Genomic DNA, 15,169 nt, shown 5'->3' on the forward strand with positions numbered 1-15,169 from the left:
CACACTTCTCTAAGAAGTTGTCTGCTAGGCTTTTGCCTTCACTTGATAACTCATATCCCAGAAATAGGACAGTGAGGTGGGAAATTCATGATTTTTTAAAGTTGAATTTGTACCCTTTAGATGCGAACCCAAGTATAATGGTGTTCACTCTTTTCAAGTGTGTGTCCAGGTCATCGTCTGTAAAATAGATGTCCTCGACATAAGATAATGCCTCATCATCATACATTTGTAGTAACTCTGTTACACTGGCTAAAAATAATCCTGGGCTATTCTTGAATCCCTGGGAGAGACGGCAAAATTGCCTCTGGCCCCCCATACTGGAGAAAGCGGTCAAATACCTGCTTTCTGGTGCAATGCTTTGACAGAAGAAACCATTTGAAATATCTAATGTTGTTGTACATTTTTTGCGCATGATGGTATTCATTAGTGCTGCACTGTGTGAATCTTGTACTGCAAATGTTTTGCAACAAGAGATTCGGTGTCTGTAGTCCAATACTAGACAATATGAATCGTCTGGTTTGGAGACAGGAAACAAAGGATTGTTCATTTGTGAGGTGCATGTTTCAATCACTCCCTGGTATTCAAGCTGATCTAAGATCTCCCTGACTTGTTTTTTAGCTTCTTGCTTAACAGGATACTGCCTCTGTGCAGTAGGTTGATTTTTTAACTGGATTTTATGGTGAGGAGAATCCTCATCCATCCTACATGATTTTTATATAAAGCAGGGGCCTGGGCCACTGCCCATTTTCTAGCATATGTGTATTTTTTATGAATTGGAATGTGATTTGAGAAGGCAGACATAATCATTTCATCGCCATGTGGGAACTTCCTAACAAACTCTGGTGGCCAGTCTTTCTCAGCTAGAAGGATATCCTAGCCCTTAGATAAATTCTCCCAAAAGAGAGTTCTTATTTTCCTAGTTATGTCCCCTCCTATGCGCAGTGTTATTTCATATAATTTATGTGGTATACTGACTCTGGTGTCTGCAGTTGCCACCTGAACGTATTCATTCGTGTCCACTGCCTCCAGAAGATTCATCAGGATCTTGCAAGCTATGGTCACTTCTGCTGCACTGTCTAGCATTGTTAGGGCCCATTCTCCATTCTTCAATTGTGTCCTCAGGATCCTCGGCATGTTTATTTTAATACTAGCTACCTTCTTTTTAGGAAATTGTAATTTTTTACTTTGATGAGCAGGTTCCTACTCTTTGGACTTGACACACTCTTCTTTATGTTCTGACCGTCCTCTTCTTTCTGATTTCTGTGAGGAAGTCTGAAAAGATCTAGAGGGACGTGCATCATTATTGATATCTGTCAGGTTTTCTCAAATTATCCCCGTTTCTAAGGTTGTATCTTTTTTTCAGAGGGCTCTCGTTGGGGAGACCTATCCCCTCGCTCTAGAGATCTTTCTCTCCTTCGGTGAGACCTTCCTCTTGACTGAAACTGTTTTTCTCTGGGAGTGGTCTGTTTATTACCCTCCCACTTCTTTTTTGGATTAAGGAGATTATTCTTAATAAACGTTTTTTCAGGATTTTCAGTTAGTTGTGGTTTTAGTGGTTTCCCACCCAAACTATCTCTACCTAATTCTTCATAGTACTTTTCAATAATTCTGGCAAGTTCAAAAGGCTGGTCTGTTATTTCTGTTTCTTTTAATTTTTGGCGGCAGTTTGTACCATCAATTGTCAATTGAACTAATTGTCTATATGCTTTTGTTAATTCTTTTAGCTGAACTAAAAGTTCTCTGTCTGACATTTCTTCAATGTCAGGATGTGGTGTATAGCTGGCTAGAACTGGCCATGTGGCTCCTGGTCTACCTAGTGGACCGAGCCTGGTAATGTCTTTATGATGTTTTAGGGCGCCATTAAACCAGAGCTCATGCTCCTGGTAAGCTAGTGGAATTTCAACGTCGTCGAAAGGAACGTATTCCGTTGGAGGTTCCTCTGCTTTGTAGGAGTGGAACTTGTGTGTCACAGCATTTGCTGCTGGAAAAGTTATCCATGAATAGAATACCTCTGTCTGCCGACACTCATGTGCCTCTATTACAAATATAACTTTACCACCTCTCTATGATACTCCGTTATTTATAAGTTTGTAAGTTACACTTTTTCTTACATTTATCGGGATGATTATTGCATTCAGGTCATTTTGTTGGAGAGCTGTGTCATCTAAGACTGCTGGAGCTGCTATTCTAGCTCTCTCCCTTTCGTTGTCACTCTCCGACATTATATTGACTGAAAGTTTGCAGAGCAAGTTTCAAGGAAACAAAGATTAGGTGCACAATATTTTGGAACACTGTATCCTTCAACGTTGACTAAACCAAAAACTAATACATAGGATTCTCATCCTATTTAGTTCTGGCGGATATTAACCTTTCACCCATTTCAGACGTCTATTTGAGTTTTTACGGGAAAAGGGTCTGTGTGAAAAGCACGACTGAGTTACTCTAGTATCTAGCGTTAAATTATCACCTTACCAAACGTTGGGCGCCATGTAGTGTAGTTCCTATATTCCCTATAGGCTCTGCGCATTGGAATAACATAACCGATAGTTTAGACGTAGGACTTAGGTCGACTAGATCTCTATTGAATATGTTAGACCTAATTATGAATGCCAGCTAGGTCAGAGGTCACTAGAAACTTTCTCGAATACACAAGAAGGGATTAGTTTCTGACAACCGCATAAACATGTCAACTTTGCTCCCCCAAGAATAAGGAGTATATCTCCATAGTCGCGGAAACAATAGATATCTATTTCACTCAGTCAATCGTGCATGCTTAGTTTCACCAGAAGTTCAGAGAAACAGAGAGACAGGCCTTTTCAATAAAAGAGGTTATTTATTGAGCAGTCTTCTTTCTCATGCAAGGGAAGTGAATTGCTACAATCGCAATACTTGTCATAAAGTAAAGTGCGTACAGTAAAAGGAGAATTATGAAATAATACTGTAAAAGCATTTATATGGTTTCTAAGCCATAAGACATTTAAAATGGATAAAATACATACAATGATAAAATAATGACTAAACGTACTCAACTGGTGCTTCTAAGATAAGCCTACCCCGGTGTACCTAACCTAAGCCTAGTACATGGGAAGAAGTACGCGAGAAGTAGTTTAAAGTTAAATAGTTTCTGTCAAGAATCTAAACCAAGAATTCTCTAAGGGTCTAATCAGCTCTGTACCTGGTTTTAGAATGTGGGAGGTCTTGTATCTCTCTCTCAGGAATCGATCTCCCAGCAACCCGCAAGGGTAGCAGGAAAACACTGGAGCTGGATATCTCGGCAGGAGAAAAGACAGCGTCTCTCTCAGTGCGTCAGCAAGAGGGTCGGTTTACTTCGGCACTTGCTACAGCAGGGCGTCGGGCAAGTAGTTAGTCGATCTTCTCCAAACCACTGTGTGTTTTGCTAGGGCAGATACTGGTATATTTATACCTGGAAGGTGCCGAGTTTGACGTAAGGTTGGACATAAGACGTCACTAAGAACTCGCAGTTCTTTCAGGACTCCAGGAGTTCTAGGACAAATCAATACAGAACCAGGGGGAAGTCCCGGGCGGCTGGAGGCTTGGTTTATGTAAGAACACGTTGTGCTTTCTAGGAGTCTATGGGAGTAGCCTTGCCATATTTGGACTGCATTGGCTATGTCTTAATATGGGTATGATTCTTATGCCTATATAATGATATGATTTGATATAACCACATAAGGGCATAAATCGGGAATATTAACTAGAGTCCTAGATTCGTCTACAACAGTATGGCGCCTGATACATGTAGGGATAGTGACCTGTCTGAAGCTGCTGCCTCGTATAGTGAAGTGGTCAAAGGTAGAAAGGGGTCACAGAATGCTTACAGCTCAAAAGATGCCAAGCAAAAAATTGCTGGTCCTGGGAAAATATTGCCTAGAGAAAGGAGTGGCGGGCATCAAGTAAGTGACAGGCATAGCATTAATCTTATTACACCTAAGCAAGCTAATAGTAAACTTGTCACAATAGTAAGGAGAGACCACCAGAGTGTTGCTATGCTGCCTGGTGTACCCAAAGTTTACATGGTGAATGTCCCGAGACTGGGCCCAGGAAAGGACAAAGAATCATCAGATTCTTTAATAAACAAGGCTATTCACTGGATTAGGCACACCAGGGGCTGTCACTCTGTGATCAGAGAAGATAATATTAGGGCACACAGGCTTACACATTGAGGAGAGACAATTGATTGTATTGAATTGACATTTAAGCAGGCGGCCATGGTTGAAAACGTAGTTTTACTGGAGTTTAGAAGTTGTTCCCCAGATTACTCTGCTAGACAACTTAGACCCTCACCCCCCCATCATTGGCCCGATAGATCGAGAAAATAGGCAACAGAAAAAGGTAAGGGCTGTTTGGGCCTTGAGCTTAATGACTGACTAGCCGGGCCAAGTGACCAATTTGATCTATCCGAGGGCAAGATAGCCGAAGCCAGAGCATGCACGTAGCCCCTGATTCAGGCACTACCAGTACTTTAGTAACCCCACGGTTATTGGAAGGTTTTTTATTCCCTAGGTTAAGAAACTGTACAAGAGGTTCAAACATGAATGAGATTCCAAAATCCCCTGATACTTTAGAAACGCCAGGTTCAATCCTATCTTGGAACGTTGCAGGATTGAACTCAAAAGTATCAATCCCGGAATGGGCTACTTTTATTAATTTGTACAACATTTGCCTATTCCAGGAAACATGGATTCTCGATCCACAATTCTTTGTAGGGTATTTACATTTTAATATACCTGCAGAGAAGGGCGCAAAAGGGCGCCCCTCAGGGGGATTGACTATTTGGATCAAGCAGGACCTAGAAATTAGTGTGAAGATACTCCAATCCAACCATAGGGACATTCAGATTGTAAGCCTCAAACAAAGGCAGTCTAAACCTGTGGATATTTATAATGAATATGCTAGGAGCACGGGGGCAATAAATCTGAGACCATAGCTGCCCTAAAAGAACTCCTAGAAAGATATTCCACACAATCACATATAATCGTTGCTGGTGATTTTAATGCGACATTTGAGCCGTTGTCAAGTTGTGATTGGAATATTTCAGTGGAAGAAGACACACAATGGGGCATTCCAAAACTAGAACTTGCACCAATAAAAAGATAGACCGAGGTGGTAATCCAGATTAATTCAATCTGTTTAAACAAAGGTCTTAGGGCAGCCAATTGTAGGACTCCCCAGGATAGGATGGGGGCAAGCACCTACAGGAGTGGTTTGTGCCAAAGTAGAATAGATTATATCCTTGTGAGTCTTAGGTTGTGGAATCATCTAGAGGATAAGTCGGTTGTTGACCGCTTGAAGAGCGACAATAACCCCCTATGTATGTTTCTTTCCTACTGGATGCTGACCAAACCTGAAAGTGGATCCAACAAATTGTCTCCCCTAAGCATAGTTCCCACAAACAACATGCGCCATTTGAAGTGGGCGCAAATGGTAGATAACCAGGAGAATATAGATTTTATTTCCAGCAAGCTAGCGCATGTAACTAATGAGATGGGGATTGTCCCTATTAGCGGCCCAGATCTAGAGTCTTTTACCAGGGCTCATGAATCATTTTTTCAGCAGCTAAAAATTCTGTTTGTTAGACCATACAAGATAAGCAAGGTACCGCCCAATAATTCGCCACACTGGTATAACAGAGAATGTAGACAAACACGTTTTGCTCTGGAGCAGGCCATAAAGCTAGGGCCTAGTAGTGCTGTATGTCGTGCAAGGACAGCCTATAAAAATGTAATGTATAAATCAAAACATGCCTGGGATGAACAGAGGTGGCAAGAGCTTAAGGAAGCTAGTGCCCTTAAAAATTCTAAGTGTTTCTGGGGTTTAATCAAATGGGGATGTGGTGGGCAACCAGAAAAACCACAAAACTGGGTTGCCCAGGATGACTGGGTGGCTTATTTTAAACCCCAATACGCAAAAAGTCAGGAACCAAGTATAAGGGACAAACCTACCTATAAACCCTTTTTGGAAGAGGCTTTTAACATCGGGGACATAAATCTTGCACTGGAATCCGTGGTTGCTGGTAGGGCACCGGGTATAGACGGTGTCCCAGCAGACACTTTTTTGCATGAGGTAGGTACATACTGCTATTGGCAAACGCAGTGGCAAAAGGAGCGCCTAGCCCAGACTCATGGAACAGCGTGGAAATAATACCAGTTTACAAAAAGGGGGATAAGTCACTCCCTGGCAATTACCGCCCGATCAGTCTAATAGACTCAATGCAAACGATTCTAGGTAGAATGATCCTAAATAAAATACAGGATTGGGAGCGAGAGCAGAACATTCTATCGCATCTCCAGGCAGGATTCAGGGCTTGCACTAGCACTGTCGATAAAGTATTGCATTTTTCAATGCTTCATTGGGAGACAGTGCAACTAGATAAGGGTAGTTTATATGCTGCCTTTATTGATTTAAGGGCAGCCTTTGACCTTGTTCCACACTCTACATTGTGGTTGGTCTTACTTGACTTGGGCATGCCCTGTGCCCTTCTAACATTAATTATGAGACTCCACGAGCAAGATTATGCACAGATTAGGTGGAGGTCTCCTGGAAACATTACCAGCCAGTTTCCAGTAGAGCTGCGTCCTAGCTCCCACCTTGTTTTCTCTGTATATCAACGATGTAGCCAAATTAATGATCACAGCCAATATTGACGCCCCAATTTTAGCTGGGGCGAAAGTACCCATTTTAATGTTTGCCTAATTATTTCAAAGACCCCAAGTGGATTGCAGAAAGCATTAGTCATCTCTGAAGAATTCTGTACAACACCAGGCCTTGAAGTAAACGTGCTAAAATCCAAATTCATGACTTTTAACCAGTATAAAACTTTTAAGGGAAAACTTTTTGTGAATAATTTACCACTTGAACAAGTGAGGGCATTCGGCTACCCCGGTGTAAATATTCAACACGACTTGCATTGGAACCAGTAGACTAGGCTGGCAATGCTTAAGCATCGCCAATTGGCTGGAGCACTGTGCTCTGAGCATGCAAAATCATTTACCAAGCCAATTGCTCCAGTCTTCCGAGTCTATGACGCAAAGGTGGTTAGTTCAGCCCTCTATGGCGTTGAGATTTGGGGATTTGAGAATCTACCAAAAATGACTGTATCTGAGAACAAGTTCCTACGCAACCCTATTAATTTACCCCAGAGTACTCCCATGTGTCCCATCTTCTAATTGGCTTTTATATTCTGTTTTTGTATTATATTTATCATGAAATTTTCGCATCTGCAATCTTAAACTATGTAGCTTTTATTGAATAATGTTATAGATTTTCTTTTAATGCGAGGTTACTAATCTTTTATGACAAAATGCATGTATTGTGCTTTTATGACAATTGCTGAATAAAGCTTGCTTGAATCGAATTGATTTGATTCAGTCCGGGTAAAGAAAAATCGCTTTTAAATTTCAGCAAAGAGACAGCACAAAGTCTGCCTTCTTACCACCTCCTGGTCCTTGGCTCACTGCAATCTTGGGCACTTGGAAGCTGCAGCTCATAACATGGAAGTGAAAGTTTTGGGGTTCACCCAACAAACCCTTAAGGGGCCTGGGGAGGTGTGAGAGGAGGGCTAATAGAATCTTGGGAGCTAGGGAGCCAATCAGCAAGCTCAGGCTGCTGGGCAGTGGGCTGGACGCTGCTCCTCATTTTAGAATTTCCTAGGAGACAGACATTCTCAATCCATACTCCGGAGTTCTGCAGGTGAAACTTTGCCCTCTAACAATATTGCTTTTCCAACTCACTCTTCTAGCCAAAAAATGAGTGTTCCAATCCCTTTCCAAACACAGCTTAAACAACTAACAGCAAATTACTGCAGTTTCAAAGCCCCCTCTTCGCTGAGGTTTAATATATCTTGTCATAAATATGTAGCTAAAAGAAGGCATCAGACTTGATACATTTGCTTAATACATGGGAAGTAATGCCCAATGTTTTATATGTACTCTCTAAAATATAGGCTTTGTTTTGGTGTAGATAGCCGAAATTGTCAGCAGGGTCATTATCAGGAGTGAAAATGTCAAGCCTGGGTGCAGAGGACAGAGTTTTTGAAGACTATGAAAATAAATTAGCCATTGAAGCCTGAGTACATATTGAACTGGAATATATCTTGGTGGCAGCATGGAAGATGGCAACTGCCATGGGTTGAATTAGAACTGAATTGTAGAACAGAGAATTGAACCCCGACGCTCAAAAACTGTCACGTGGCCTGGCAGACAGCTCGTGACCACTGCTCTGTATCTCAGAAACCAGTAGTCTTGGATGTATGGATACCTAACTGTAAGCCATCCTCTCTGCCTGAAGCATCCACTGTAGCTCTATACCTTGGTGTGGAAATTATAGTTCATGAACATAAGGAAAACACATTTCTCGCAGATGCATAACAACAGGAGATCTCTGTGCAGTTATCTTCAATGACTGTTGTAATATTCAAGTGACACCGATCTCAAGGCATTTTGTCTACAAGTGATGACACTTACAAAGATATGTCTTTGTCTGCATGATAACAATAATCATTGAGAAGTGACAGGAGGAGAGCAGGTGTTTTACTGAAAGGAGTGGCGGGCAATCTCAGGAGGTGATTGAAGAGGAGCAGAACAATGTTAGCAGAGAGTGAGGCAAGTGAGAGAACACATTTTTTTTAAAACTCTTTTTATTGAATTTTGTACAATGAAAAGACAATACAGCACATAAGACAACCCCCACCCCCCTACCCACTGATTGGGCAGATTAAGTGTAGAACAAAAAGAATTTCAAGAACTTATAGAAAATAATAATACATGAGATTAAATATTTAAATTAACACATGAATCAACGAGATACAGATAAACATTTGGGTAGATGGGTATACATTTCAACTAAGCAGTTTTAACCATGTTATTGTTAAATGAGCGTCTAAAGTTCAGACCATTCTATTAGAGGAGACCACATTTTTAAACCTTTTATTCTACGTTTCCTACCTTTAGTTTTATATATTGCCATTTCTAAATTATAAATTGCTAACAATCTTGAAAACCACTGTTGATATGAGGGAGCGATAGGATCTAGCCAAGCCGATGCTATACAAGTTCTTAATACTACCATTGAAATAAAAATCAGTTCATGACCCGTATTCAGATTAGTACAGTTTGCTAAGCCTAATAGAGCTGTTTGATCAGATAGATTGACCACAGTTTTAAGGATTGATGAGAGGAAATGTTCAATTTTTGATTTGAGAAAAGTTAAAGCGGGACAAGATGAAAAGATATGTATACAATCCGCATCTTGTAAATTGCAACAAAAGCAGAATGTTCCTCTCCCATTACCCCATTTGGCAATTCTATCTGGAGTATAGTACATGAAAAAGCATATTTTATAAAATTGTGTTTGTAATTTGGTTGACATGAGTACAGTTTGTGATAGCTCATTTACATACTCAAATTCATCTGTTGAAATTATAAACTTATTTTGCCATTTCTGAATGATCTTCTGCCTATCATCAGGTAAGTGTGTAAGTAATAATTGGTAATACCCCCCAATCCGTATTTTTTCCTGATAATGGCTAAGAGTTTCAGCTATGATGTTTTTAGGCATAATGTCTTCACTCCTCACTCTTCGTAATAGAAAATCTCTAATTTGGAGATATTTAAAAAAATCTCTCCATTCAAGATGATATTTGTCTTTCAAAAATTTGAAAGAATATATCCCTTCTGCGGAGAAGAAGCAACCTATATAAGTAATTCCAGCTATGATCCATCTATCAATATAGGAATCTTTAAATATGTCTGGTAAGAGGGGGTTATTTTGTATTGGTGTATAAAAAGATAATCGTCCCAAACCTATCATTTTCCTCACAGATTTCCAAACTCTGAACACGGCTATGAGTGTTTTTAATTTTACTTTTTTATGATAGCTATCAAAGAGATATCTCCAAAGATAGCCGATACTTCTGTGATCTAATATTATTTGATGAATAGTCGGTGCATCTTTATCCCGAGATATCCCTGTTCCATCAAGAAGAAAAAGCTCATGATTGTATAGCAAAACTATTGTCCAGTAATATAACCTGAGGTTTGGGAGACTTAACCCTCCTCTTTCTTTGGGAAGTGTGAGGAGTTTATAGGCGCGGCGAGGCTGAGTTTATGACCAAATAAAATCCGTAAAAGTACGTTCCATTATTTTAAACCATTGATCTGCGATTTCCAGATTAATCGCTCTAAATAAATACAAAAGTTTTGGAAAGTAGACCATTTGTAGGGCATTTATCCGTCCTATCAAAGAAAGATTTAAATTATTGATGCGGCGAAGGTCTTTTTGAATTTTGTTTGATATAGGTTTAAGGTTCAGGTCGACTAGATTCTCTAGCTCTGAAGTTATTGTAACCCCTAAGTAGGTAGCTGAATTTGTTATACGGGAGTCTGTCATAAGACATTTATTGTTAATAATTATTTGGGTTTTCCCTCAATTCAGAGCGTATCCTGAGATAGTGCCAAATATTAGTGCCTCTTGTTCAATAATTGGCATAGCCAAATTTGGGTGGGCGGTGACAATGGCAATATCGTCTGCATAGGCGAGAATTTTTGTTGAGTATTCATTTGTCCGGATGGGAGTTATAGTGCTATTATTTTGTAGTCTCCTAATAAAGGGATCAATATAAAGAGCGAACAACAGCGGGGGCAGGGGCATCCCTGCCGTGTTCCTCTCGAAATTTTTAATACTTTTGAATTCCCTCCATTAACCATCACCATCGCCTGAGGATTAATGTAAAGTTTTTGTATTGCTTGTATAAATGTATGATTGAAGCCGACCCTGGACATTGCCTGCCACAAGAATGCCCAGGAGACTCGATCAAATGCTTTCTCAGCATCAAGTAAGATAAGTGCCATCGGGTCTCCTGCCATCTGGGTGTAGTCAAACAAGCTAATTACTCTCCGTATATGGTCGGTGGTGTCTCTCCCAGGGATAAAGCAGTGCTGAACTTTAGATGTGACTTTATGAATTATTAACGAGATACGATTAGCAAGTAGTTTGGAGTAGATTTTAGAATCTACATTTATTAAGGTGATGGAGCGATAAGATCCCATCTGGTCGGAGGTTTATTTTTCTTAGGAAATATCACTATTTTAGCCGTAGACCATGAGTTGGGGGGTTGCCCTCCTCTGAATAAATGTAAGTATAGGTTCAACAAAAGTTCTTGAAGTTGATCCAGAAATGTTATGTAAAATTCAAGTGGGATAGCATCTACTCTAGTTGCTTTCCCCCGGGAAATATCTTGTACGGTTTTTCTTATTTCCTCGATGTCGGGGGCCTTTTCAAGGTTTAGCTGGTCTTCGGTGTTAAGTTTGTCACGGGTATCTATATCTAGATATTCAGCGGTTTTCTCTTGATCAATTTCTCCCTCTTCTGTATAGAGATCGCTATAAAAATGCCAAAATGCTTCTCGGATCTGTTCTGAGTCAGTTACTCTACCGATTATTGGGTCTTGAATTTCCTGTATTAAATTTTGTGTAGTCTGTTGTCTCATCCGGATTGCTAATTGCTGGCCAACCGACTCACTAACCTCGTATATTTTTTCCTTGTGAGCAGTAGCTTTTTTAATAGCTTTATTGATGTATATATTTGTAATTGATGCCTTAGCTATTGCAACCTGAGTTTGTGCATTACTTATCTCTTCTGTAGTAGAAGAGCTTCTTGTTACCCTTATAAGCTCTTCTTCCAACCTCTTTAGAGTTTCTTGTGAGAGTCTTAGTAATTCTCTTGCACATTTGTTGCTCCGGAGAGAATATTGTATAGTTTCTCCCCTAATACCTGCTTTTAAGGCATCCCAAACAAAATCTATCGTTGTACTACCATTATTAATCAGAAAGTTTGAAATCCAACTTCTCATATGTTTACAATATTCACTCTCAAGGAGCAAAGACCTCTCAAAGGTCCAAGTTTGTGGCGTCTGTATCAAAGATGTTGTCTCAAGTGTTAGTATTAAGGGATTATGGTCCGACATGATTCGGGGTCATTTTTCTATTTTTGAGAAAGTTTTGATTGAACTAGATATCAAAAAGTAATCGAGTCTAGTATGTGTATGGTGTGGATTTGAATAATATGTATACCCTGGATCGTCTGAGTTACTATTTAAAGTCTGTCACCATCAGTTAGCCCATGGGTAATACATAGTTCTTTGATTGCCTTAAAGACTTTTGATTTTCGACCATGATAATGCCAATTGTCTTTTGTAGACCAATCATGTGAAAGGTTTATGTTGAGGTCGCCACAAATTATAAGTGGTAGTGGCCAATTGGTGAGTTCGTTGGAGACATTATTAATTACCAGGGGGTCATCATTATTACCTCCATAAATTGTGTAGATGGTCATTGATGAGGATTGCCCTGTATGAACTTCTGAGATCACCCATCTTCCCAATTTATCGGATTTCATTTTATTAAACTTAAACCCTCTACCTCTAGCCAAAAGTGCTATCCCTCTTGCCCGCATACCCTGTGTAGTTGCACCAATCAAATTGTATCCAAATGAATTTAATATTTGTAATTGTGACCCTTCAATATGGGTTTCCTGTAAGCATACGATATTGGCGCCAATAGTCTGTAAGCCAACGGCTACCATTTGTCTCTTCTTAATGTCATTTAAGCCACAAATATTCACTGATAATATTTTTAATGGACCCCTCTATCAATCCTGATTTTTGTGTCTATATACTAATGTTTTCCTTTCAGGTCTTTGAAAACTTTGTCGATGAATTGTCTGATCTGCCCGACCACCCCCCCTCTTGCCCACCCCCACCCACCACCACCTTTGAAGGTTACCTGGTCTCGTTGCGACCAGGGGTGTGACATCAGTGTAAGCGAGCCCAGCGGGCTGGGCTGGTTTATAAATGTATATTACATATTTATTATATCTCAAATAAACTAAGGCCTAATTGTTTCGATTAACGTATCACTTTTTGCAATAGGATAGGCTTTTATTCTAGCTTATTCAATCGATAAACAAATGTTCAATTATACCTTAAACTTCATGTATAAATAAGAGGCGGGATAATTGATTTGGTTTATATTATCCTCTTACATATCCTGATATTATTTCCCAGAGTTTCGTTGAATAGTGTCTGTAATTTCGCGTAGATAATCCTCCGCTTGTATTTCGCTGTTAAATGTCCTTGTCGAACCTTTGTATATGATTTTCAGGAGTGAAGAATACTTTTGCTCCAAGTTTTTCAAATGGATCGAATAATTGGTGCATTTTCCATCTGCGCTCTTGTAACGACCGGATTCTCGGACCAGATAGAATCAGCTCATCAGAGCACAACCAACCCAGCCGGAACGTAATCACCTCCCTCCTTGGGACCTATTTACAACAGGTATATATGTCTCCTACCCAAGGATGGGGAATTAGCAATCTACAAGCCTAAGTTTTCAACAATATCACACTCATACCAATTAGTCTCGCGGCCACTCAGGCCCAGACTGTTCTACCCTAGGGCAGTTCTGATTATATACCATTACACACTGGCCGCAACCAGTGCTCACTCAAGCCACAATCTTGTGGGTATAGGTACCAGTATCCTCCCTGGTATTCTCTTTTACAAGCCACAATCTTGTGGGTATACACACCAGTGTCCCCCCTGGTGCTCACTTACTTACATTACAAGCCACAATCTTGTGGGTATAACGCCGCATCCCAACGACGATCACTTTCCTATGAATACCTTCAGCTCTCTCTCTGTGTTGGGAAGTTTCTCTCACTATTCACTAGAGGTACAATACTACGATATTATGAATTACACCATGATGGCCAGATTAGATGATGTACAACTTATCCTTCAGTTCAAGGGCAAATCGCTCCCTCATTATTTAACCACTGCTTACCTGATCGGGAGTTGCGTCCGTTCGCGAAGCAGTAACTAACTAGAAGAACAGGTTACCTTTTCATATAAGAATAAGAGGCACATGCCGGTTCACTAAAAACTGGGGTACTTTATTTATCAGATTAACAATATCAATATAACACTATACTATAACATATAGCCTGCAAAGGAAAATGAAAGGTTAAAATGTGCACACTACAAAGAAAGGGTCGACGTCACCTTATTAGTATGAAGTCTGGACTCAGCAGTCATCTGGGTTCCCTTCTCGTCTGTGCCTTGGCTCGTCTTTAAGGTCACACCTCTGCAGTCACGGATACACGTCTGCACCGCTATGCTCTGTCTCCTTCGCCTCCCTCCAAGTCACTGGAACCTTCCTCTCATCAGCTGCTTTCTCTCTGGCTGTTCTGCACTACTCTCTCCTCTCAATCGCTGACCATCTTCACTTCTCAGCTTCGATCTTATAACTCAGTTTCAGCCACTCTGGTATTCGTTCCCTTAACTAACTGCTTCACTCTGTATGCTCTGACCTACAGGTCAAAGCTCGCCAGCTGCTCCAGCTAAAATAACTTCAATCTTTCTAAGAGAGTAACAGCTTCTCGATCTGTCTCGGACTTTAAAATGGCGACTGTCTGCCCTGAAATGATTAATAGCATTGATGCTAACGGCTAGCTGACGCCTACAGACTGACTCATTCACTGCCTCATGCTTTCACTAATATGGAAGCTTGTTCCTTCATGGAAAGTTACGGCCAGTAACCTTCCGCCCACCAAATTCTTGTACCTCCCCGTACCAAGGACACTTTCCCAGCCGGCCGGCCTGATGTTGTGTCTTCGGAATGGAGAAAAATACAGTCTTTCGATAAGGGTCAGCCTGAGCCGGTTCTCTCCAAGCGAACAACACCTCGTAACTAAAACATTACATTTGACCTAGAAGCATCTCAAGCTGCCGGGGCAGAAAGAAAGATGGAGTCTCTCCCGTTTGAGGCCTACAAGGCCCGAAATAAGCATAACTCCATAGAAGGTATACTAATTCTCTTACAAAAGGACGGATTATCACTAATACTAATGAATCTATCCCCTAACATAAGTTTATAAGCCCTGATCTAAGGAAAAGGGTACGGAACACGCCTTGTGAATAGGCTCTATTTACAGTTCTAATCCTTCCACTAGAATGATAGTAGACTGAAGTCACCTCCAATCACCTTCCCTCAAGGAAGGGCCGAAAAAGTCGGTCAGAACATTTCACCCTTGACTTCAGGCTACTGATCATTCGCTAAATGGAGCTAACATCTGTTGAAGAAAAATATGAAAC

Source organism: Lissotriton vulgaris, chromosome 1_1 (assembly GCF_964263255.1).
Source record: "Lissotriton vulgaris chromosome 1_1, aLisVul1.2, whole genome shotgun sequence".
Taxonomy (NCBI): Eukaryota; Metazoa; Chordata; class Amphibia; order Caudata; family Salamandridae; genus Lissotriton; species Lissotriton vulgaris.